At 45.7% G+C, this 9,590-nt stretch overlaps 1 pseudogene; it reads left to right on the top strand.

Moving 5' to 3' along the window:
• Window positions 1-1,164: 1,164 nt before the first annotated feature.
• LOC137874584 (neural cell adhesion molecule 1-like) lies at window positions 1,165-8,375 on the top strand (annotated as a pseudogene).
• The last annotated feature ends 1,215 nt before the right edge of the window (window positions 8,376-9,590 follow it).

Here is a 9,590-nt window from a genome sequence, read left to right as displayed (position 1 = left end):
GGGGGGGGTTGTGCTGCCCCTCAGCCAAACAGGGCTGTTCATTCTGTGACGTCCACTTTGGTATCACTCATCTTGTCCCTCATCACTGTATTCCTGCTCTCATAGTTTTCGTGGTGGTGGGGGGGGGGAGGGGTTTCACACCATAACTGTAGTGGAGAGCTCGCCTTTCTCTGGCCTGGCTTGTCTCTTTGGACGCTTTCACTCTTAAGAACAGACTTTGTCCACGACAGACGTGTCTCCGTTGCGCCGTGTGTCTTCAGAGCAAGACCAGACAGAGACACGCCGCACCACGGGCAGCGGGAACCCTCGGGCCTCCCTCAGGTTCACCTCGCTCACCGTTTGAACAGCTTGTCATCAGCACTAGACCACAGAGAGGACTGCCAGTTTACCAACAAGTAACCAACACTAGTGGAACTTGAAACGAGGGGTTATATTAAAATAAATAGCACCTAGAACAGAATGAAGGCTGAGAGCTGGGCCTTGTCCGTTTACATAAACACTATTATATTCTTTAATCGCTCACAAAAATGATGCATATGTACTGTAACGGTTTGTAACATTAATGTTTACATGATTAAAAACAGAAACACTTAACTGAGGACATGTTTTGTAATAAGCAATGTTGGTACATTTTGACAAGCGGCTGTCTGTGGAATTATCAAAAGGAATCTGTTATTTTTATGGTGTTCACTAAGACAAATGTCCAGATGTTTCCCATGCATGTCATTGTATCAAATTATAATTCAAGAATACCTGTTTTTTATACATTTCTATTGGAGGGTGCTTTTGCTCGGCTGCCGTCTTGTTCTCTAGCGGACCTCGATTCATTATTGGAGTCTGAAGCGTCGCGTGTGTCTAGAAGCAGAGAGGAGCTTTTAGAGCGCCGACTTTACACAAACAGTAAAAGATGCATCATAGCCTTTTGTGATATTAAGAAAAGCCTCACGTTCATTTTGTCCATGAAATATTCTGTTATTTCTGGGTAACTAGCAACGCAGTGTACACTTTGGTTTGCTCTTCTTTCTAATACCAAATAAATTGGATGAATATATATATATTTAGATATTTATTTTTGTGTGTGTTTTTAACGAGACACAATGAAATAACTAATTGAACACTAGTCATTCAGCACAGTCTACACAAACACCACACCGCATCTAATTCATGCGGAGACAACTATCGGTGCTCATGACAGGTGAGTTGTTTCTGTTTTATGGACATCTGTGTGGTTTACAGTAGCATAGCTGCACTTTCATTGGAGCTGTTCCTGCTGTTTCTATTGACCTGCGTCACGCCGCCGTCGTTCAGCTCCTCCCCCCCCCCCCCCCCCCTCTCGTCTCTTTGTCTGGCAGATCTGGGTGAGGAGGCGGCGCTCTCCATGGGCGTCACGCTCTGGGCGGGGATCCTCGTCGTAGTGTTTCTGCTCCTGCTGCTAGCCGTGGACGTCACCTGCTACTTCGTCAACAAATGCGGCCTCATCATGTGCCTCTGCGGCAAATCGGGCACGGGGACCAAAGGGCACAACGTGGAGGAGGGCAAGGCGGCCTTCATGTGAGTGTCAGTTAAAGGTTCAGCTGTAACTGTCGGCCACGGGCTTCTTGTTTAATCTCCTCACAAACGCAATTTATTTCCACAAACCGGCAACTGAGATTGCTGCTAACATTTCTTTATTATCAATGCGTCAGTTGACTGTGTAATTTGATAAACGGGTCTGAGAATAATCACCGCACTCTGCTGTTCCCCTCAGCTCCACCTCAGTTGTTTTAGTATCTTTCTCATAACTGTTTTGGTTTTTGCAGCCTGAAACTTTCCCTGGGATTGGTTCAGCTATAACAAACTGTACGCCTGCCAGGACAGACAAAAATAGCGACTGCATGGTGAAGATATTGGAGCGAGTAAGAAGAGCTTTAAGGAGAGCGAACACCCTGTTTAAAGCAGGCATCAACATGGCTGTCCTAATCTGTTGACCGTGAATCCACCCTGCATATCCACATCATATTTCCAGATGAGGATCATATATCATAGGTGGAAATGGGGCTTGAGACTTGTGTCCATCGGGTGGCCAGACACACGACTCCAAGTCAATGCTAATGTTGCTAAGTGTCTGCTGGACAACTGTTAGTGTTGTGTTGACAGCTTAAAGTAGCCAAAACATCTGAAGCATTAGTTCAAATTAAAAAATGTGCTTAAAGTAGCCAAAACATCTGAAGCATTAGTTTCAAATTAAAAAATGTGCAGGTTTGAAGAAGAATGACCAAATGTAGATGATTATTGTGAAACTCATGAGTGATCAATCGGTGACGTTAAATGTATTCCAGGCTTTTGTTTTTTGTTGTTTACATTTTGTCTACCTCATGTACTGTACTTCCATTTCAATCAGTGACTCCCTACATCCCCCAGAAGGCCTTTAAGGGCTGACATTGAAGAAGATAAAGAATGTGAGCTGAAGGTTTTATGTTTAGGCTGATAACCCAAGAAGAGCTAACCGGGGGAAAGGGGTTTTTCCATTAAAGGAAAAAAACAAAACATCGTGCCTCTTGAGCAAAATCAAACGATCTTACGACTGCAGTGCATTATGGTCCACTCAGACAGTATCCGCAGGAACAGGAAGGAAAAAAAAAAAAACACAAATCAAAGAAAAGAGCCCATAAATGAGATGACGTTTTCAGAGCGGAGTCCCTCTTTCAGTCAAAATATGAAGGATGCTGGTTTAAGTGCATTGAACGTGTTCTCTCTTGTGCACAATAAGGCCGTTTAAATCAATGCGAGTGGAAAGTTTCCCCGTGTATTGATTTGTGCTACATGCAGCGCAGCCACATGCACTCGAATATTCAAGACTGTGACTTCAAGTTGAGAAGATCATCCGCCCACCGTCTGTGTTCGCCTCCCTCTCACCGCTCACGACAACTGTTAGATAACCTGCTGCCGTTTATTAACGGGACCGTCTCTCTTGTGTTCCTGCAGGAAAGATGAGTCCAAGGAACCAATAGTGGAAGTCAGAACAGAGGACGAGTGCACAGCCAATCATAACGCAGCCGGACCGACGGAACCCAACGAAACCACACCTCTCACGGAGCCAGAGTGAGTAAAAACCGACGTACAGCCCGAAGCCTTTCTTACCGCTCTCGAGTCTCTTCAGCTGTTGTACATTGCACTCCACTTCAAAGAATAAGTATCATATTCAACAGGACACAATTTGAAACTTTCAACAAAAACAAAACAAAGTTCAGGTCATTCTTGGGTGGAGTCCACTGAACTGTGTTGCTTTTTCTGTTTTTATTCCCTGTCCAGAGGGATTACTGCACTTTGTTGTTTCTCCTCCATCTCTGGAGATTTTCTGTCTCATTGTATCAAGGTTGAAGCAATACCAGTTAAAGACGCAGAAAGGCTTTTTGTCCTCTTGAGTGCGGTCGACTCATACCTCAGCGAGCCACCTCTCTTTATCAGCAGTCTGGAGAAATTAGAAGAAACAGTATGAGGTCGGCACTGGTACTGTTTAACCCTTTATAAGGTGGTACCTTGCGTGGTTCTGTAGTTTTCGGCAAGAAGACTGGTGCTTTTTTTTTTTTTTTCTTCTTCTTTTTTTTTTTGTACATTAGTTGTCCGAGTCAGTGTACTCCATGTTGATGTGTGTATGGGATGTAACCTTTGATGTCCACTCACAGCATGACGCCCCTCTTTTTTTTGTTTTTTTGTTTCTCGCTGGGCTTAACCGTTTCTGTTTTTGATTTGCTTTGTCGATGTACGTGTAAATTTCTGAAGCCGACTAATCCCTCTGCATTGCTCTCTCGTCCGAGGCCACCCTTCCTCTGTCACAGTCACCCTGGTGTCTAGTCTGTGTGTCTCTGTTCTCTCCCTGCTCTCTCAGGCTGGCGGCTTACACTGCTGCTCTGGCACTGGACACCCTCTCCTCCGTAGCCACCAACTCTGACACAGCCACTGCAACAATTGACCCCGCTCAGGACAGCCCCTCTAGCGAGACCACTACCCTCACTTGTAGTCTGTCCACCCCGGCCAACGACCCCTCGCCCACCCTCGTCCTGGCTCCGGCCCCGACTCCAGAGTCGAACGCGGCCACCTCCGACTCCCTCATCTCCACCTCTGCCATCGAAGCTAAAATGGCCCCGTTAGTAGAACAGAGAGGAAGTAACAACCCGGAAGAGCCGGAGAAAATACCCGATCCTGCTTGTACCCCTGAAGGGACAAAAAGCTCAAAAATCTGGGACGCCGATACCACCGAAGCGTAGACACTCTCCTAAACTTGCAGCCCTGAATGCTAAAGGTAGCCCGCCTGTATCTCCGCTGGTCGCGTCTTCCTCATCACCCTCTCCTACACTCGACACCAAGAAACGCGCTCCGAGGCCGCCTGTCAACGAGCCTCCCGTGCAGCAACGCTCTGTAGCCTCAGACACCGAGACACCAGCGCAAACCGCCGCCACTCTAGCGACCAGTGCCCCTCCAAAAGCAGACCCCCGAGTCACACCCGAGTGGGAGTGGCCTCACTGCCTTTGACACTCCAAATAACCCGCTGAGCAAACTGCTGACGATAGCGCTGCCAAAGATGCTGCAACGAGTTCTCCTTCAGCGATCCACGGTGCTCTTAAAGCCCTGGATGCTGAAGAATCTGCCCCTCTGGTTGCAGACGTCCCCTCTCCTTTACCTGTCACTCATATTTCTTCTACTCCCTCCATTGCGGTGGCGCCGGTTTCAAACGATCTCTTCACGTCGCCGCCCGACAGGTACAATTTTCTCATCCCTGACGTGGGGCCCGTGAGTGCAGACGTAGAGTTAGAGCTGACAAACGGGACAGAAAGACCCCTCCCCGCCCTCCCCGCAGACCTTATTAGCTTAGAGAGCCCGCCCTCTGCCCCCTCTCTGCCCAATGGAGACGGAGCAGACCTCCCCCCCTCTGGCCCAGGTCTGGAGGCGTCAGAGACTCTGGCCAAGACTGCTCCACCTGTCAACGATGAGTACGGCTCCCTCTAGAGGTTTATCTGTGTGTTTGTGTGAGTGTGTGCTTGTAACTTGTACGCCCATTCATTCACCACCGCATCTTGCCATTGACCACACAATATGAAATATTGTAATGGTAAAACTGTGGTAATGACACTGGGTGAGTTATCAGTAAGGTGTTGTGGATCGTGATAGACGAGTGGTATGACGGTTTCTGTATTTTTCTGCTTGTGTGTGTAACAGTCTCCACCTTTTTTTGCAACATTCCCCACAAGAGTAGTTCAGTCCCTCTCAGACATGCACCTTGTTACATAGAGGCGAAGCCCTTTGCCTCGTAGCTGAGTACGTGTGGAAGTCACAACGACAATATTTACGAGCCCCGGCAACCGTTGACGAGTCTGCATTGACTCGTCAACCCCCCCCCCCCCCAACAGACAAACTAATCGAAGCTGACAATCCAACGCGCAGAGAGAGAAAGCAAGCTGGGTTTGAACTTTTCTCTTTCAGGCTCACTTTCACTTGTTACACAACTATCTCTTGTCACTTTTTTTTTTTTGTCTTTACAAATGTGTGCGTCACTATAAACGCCTTCCAGCAACGGCCGGCGTTTCCCTCCACCTGAGTGTGTCGGAGCTGCTTCTGTTCCAGCGTAGCGTGTTGCTGTCGCAGCTGCAGCGAGAAATGAAATGCACGTCTTGTTCCGCCTTCTTACAAGCACTGTGACAAACGTTGATTATCAAAGAGAAGAAAGTGTAAGTTCATTAAACCAGGAAACACCGTTTCAAGTCGTTGGGGAGACCTTTTTTTTTCGCCTCGGTCTCTAAAAATTAGAATGTCTGACGAAATCGTTTTTTTTTAATAAAACGAGGTGACCGTGGATAAGTGGAGAGCAGGTACCACCTTTCAATCAGAGGATCGGTGGTTCGATTCCCCGGCTCCGCTAGTCTCATGTCAATGTGTCCTTGAGCAAGACACTTATCCCCAAATTGCTCCCGTAGCTGTGCTGTGCCTAAGTCGCTTTGGATAAAAGCGTCTGCTAAATGTAATAATAATGTAATAACCCTCTGAGAACAACAGTAATCCGACCTGTTGGACATAAAAAAAAAAATATGCAGTATAATTCTCTAATCAATGTTTAAATTTATAAATAATAAGCTCAATCGAACAGAAAGCGTTGGTTCCTTGACGTCGTCGCTCTCCTCCTCAGTGGAGCCACTACTGCCTCTCGTCCACCAGATGGCGCTATCGCACAAGCTTCGCGGCTTCTTCCTCACCGCTCCTGTCCCGTCGGTGACAAACACCGACGTCAGCCGGGTAGATGAATCCAGTAATGTTTCATGTTTCATGTCTGAAAGGGGCTTCATTTCAGAGAGGACGTGTGTGTGTGTGTGTGTTTTTGGTCTCAGGCAGTAACTGAATGCCTCTGAGTGTTACCTGAGTCACTACCGACTCTTACTAAAGTGTAGCCGGTGTTTTCCTGCTCTGGGCTGCAGAAGAGAGGAAAAGAGCTGCAGGCAGGACCTAGATCCTGAGCTTCAGCTGGACGTGTCACACCACAGACACAGGGCTCCTCCGCTCTCCTCTCCTTTCATAGTCTCTTTGAAGTAGAACTGATACATAGTTCACATTTGCTCCACACTGTTTCGGATCAGGAAGGTTAGTCGACGGTACGGTTCTGTCATTATCTGTGTATTTAGATTTTTTATCTGACTGTTGTCAAGGTGGTGAAGAAATATGTAAGAAGACCTCTAAACACAAACATTGTCTTCTTACATATTGGGTGAAGGTGTCATTGTTTTGCTGATATATTTTTGTTTTTGTTTTCTGACCCAGAGGTGACCAGATTTCTAATTTTTGCACTCCTCCCCCTTTTTTTTTCTTCTCTATTGCAGGAATATTTTTTCTGATGATAAAGGCAAACTGCAGGAGGCAGACTTATCGAACGCCCTGACGGAGATCGCTGCAGAACACAACAGTGTCACAAGACAAATACCACTGAGAGCAAAGCATGATGGGCCGGGGGAACCCCCCCCTCCTCCTCCTCCAAACCCGACACAAAACATTTTGCAGCAGCAGCGAGTGAGAAACAGGAGTTTTGATTTCCAGTGCCCTTATAACTACATATTCAAAACGACACACGTATCGATCGGTTAGAGCGCACTTTGACAGTCCTTTCAGTTCTGCTTTCACTCATGAAATGTTTACTACACCCGAGAAGTTTATTCTTTAGATCAAAAGAGATTTATTTTATTTTTTTATTTAACCCGTCAGGGCGATTATTAAGGACAATCTCTTATTCTAACGATCGCTTGGTAAATGTATGAAATTAGACTCTACTTTCTGTTCCGTGCATTTAGTTTGAATCGCGCACAAGTTTTTGATTATTATGAGAAATGTGAAGAAGAAGAAAAAAAAAACCTGACTATATATAGAAATTATTTTTCTTATTTTCACGTTCAAATGTAAAACTGTTTTGCATTTCTTTTAGTTTGGGCTCTTAAGTTGCAGGTGTGTCTCATTTGAATGGCTTGTTCTGCATGTCTGACCTGCAAGTGGTTGTAAAGTTTTGTTTACGAGGTTTATTGTTTCACTTTGTCTCCAAACAGGGATGTTCCACCTCTCACAGATACGCTAGCATCCATTAAACCGACTTCAACGTTTTGGGCTACGACCATATTTGCTCTGGTTATGAAAGGTACGGGATTAACCCACAGCCAGCTGCAGGAGGGGGGGGAAGAGATGGAGAGAGAATCCCACAAACACATCAACAGCATGATCACATCAGATTTGACCCATTTTATGATCTAATATAGTCGGTCTGTATCTGCCTTACCACAGTGGTGGTATTCATTAATAACGTGTATTTAATAAAAGAATCGAACACAAACTTCCTCAAAAAGAACAAAACTGCCACAAGAACTGTTGATTCTCAGCCAAGGGTTGAGGAACCGTGAACCTTCAGATCTGGAGCTCTTGTTTGTTTGTGGGGGGGGGCTCCGTTAGCGACCGTTTCCCTCCTCGCATTAAAGCGGATCAAAGGTCTGGCTTCGTACTTTTTGAGTTGTGCTTTTGAAGCAGAAAATGAATGAAAAACTCTAAAAAAGCATTTTTGTACTATTTAAAAAAGACTAAAAAAAAAAACAACGACAAAGATTTCTTTTCCATTTCCTGCCTGCCAGCTTGTGCACTGTGCCTGTGTGTCAGTAGAGTGTCCTGTCATCGGTTTCTATGATAATCTGCATAGCTTCGTCGTGAGAGATTTAGCCTATTCTTTTTTTATTTAATATACTGTATTATTAGAAGAAAAGTATGATAAATGGACTAATGTGGTCATTATAACACGTGTAGTGTGTGAAACTGTCCGTCTCTGGTCACAGCACTATATATGTATATATATATATATATATATATATATATATATATACATACATACATATATAATATATATTGCCAGCTATGGTGAAGGGAGATGTTTTGAGCCTTGGCATGAATTCAGTCGGCTACTTAATAAACCTGCGAGGCAGATAGACCGTGTTTGTTTGGGGGAAATACTTCTCATATTGATTCAATGAGTGTTACATTTGGGGCTTGTTCCGGCATTATTACACATTGTTTTTTTATTTATTCCCCCCCCCCCCCCCCCCCCCCCCCCCCCCCCCCCCCCCTCCCCTCCCCACACCAGTTGTTATTCAAGTGTTCTGTAATGTGGTCTTTGAATTTCTTTTTCTAGTTTTTGTCTTTTTGTACTAAAGTCACTCACCGAGAGCAAGTGCTTGACGAGTCCAGGACGAACAGTGACGGTGGGGGGAGCAGGGTGGTCCCACCTGAAACAGGAGACCACACCCTTTTTTTTTAATTGAAGAAGCTTCAGATAATTAAGAGAAGTGAATACCGATCCGAGCTTTCCTCGAGCACCCTGCTCCCTCGTCACTGGACGCCCCTTTTGGTTTCATTGGGTCCAACTCAGAACATATCTGTTGTGTACAGTCTGAGAGCTAACCCGTTTACAAAATAATAAAAAAAATGGTTTCCGAATCTAATTTTGTCATGGCCCATTTTGTCGTTAGTTTCAGTGGCTTTTGAAGGAACCCGTGGCCCTTCGATTCAGACCATGCAAGCGACTTATTTCCACCACTAGATGGCGGTAAACCACTTGGTTTGGAGCCCTTTTGTTTTCGCCATGTCATGGACACACACACACACACACACACACACACACACACACACACACACACACACACACACACACACACACACGACTATTTACAGAAAGGTTACGGTGCAAACAGGTTATGTTGGGCCTGGAAATGTCCCCGGGGCAACTTGTTGAGATAGAATGGGGGGAGGGGGGAGCAAATAAACACGTGTTACATAATGCATGTTTGTGCTGGAGTAAAGTTAATACTTCCCGGCCAAGATGTCAAAATACTATGTACCAGTGTTGGGCTTGATATTTTCAGCTTTGGCATTTCTCCCCCTCGGTTCTTCTAATGTGACACGAACCTCCAGAACCCCGGCGCGGTGTCAACAAGCACAGCCGGCAGGGCATCCCGTTACGCTGACCGACCGTCCCCTCTTGCCTAATTCCATATTTCCCGACTGTGCTGTGAAATACAAACTGATTTGATCTCGTATAC

Source organism: Cebidichthys violaceus, unplaced genomic scaffold (assembly GCF_023349555.1).
Source record: "Cebidichthys violaceus isolate CVI_PGR_0920_01 unplaced genomic scaffold, fCebVio1.0.p SCAF_1, whole genome shotgun sequence".
NCBI classification, from domain to species: domain Eukaryota; kingdom Metazoa; phylum Chordata; class Actinopteri; order Perciformes; family Stichaeidae; genus Cebidichthys; species Cebidichthys violaceus.
This window is presented reverse-complemented; position numbering and strand designations above follow the sequence as displayed.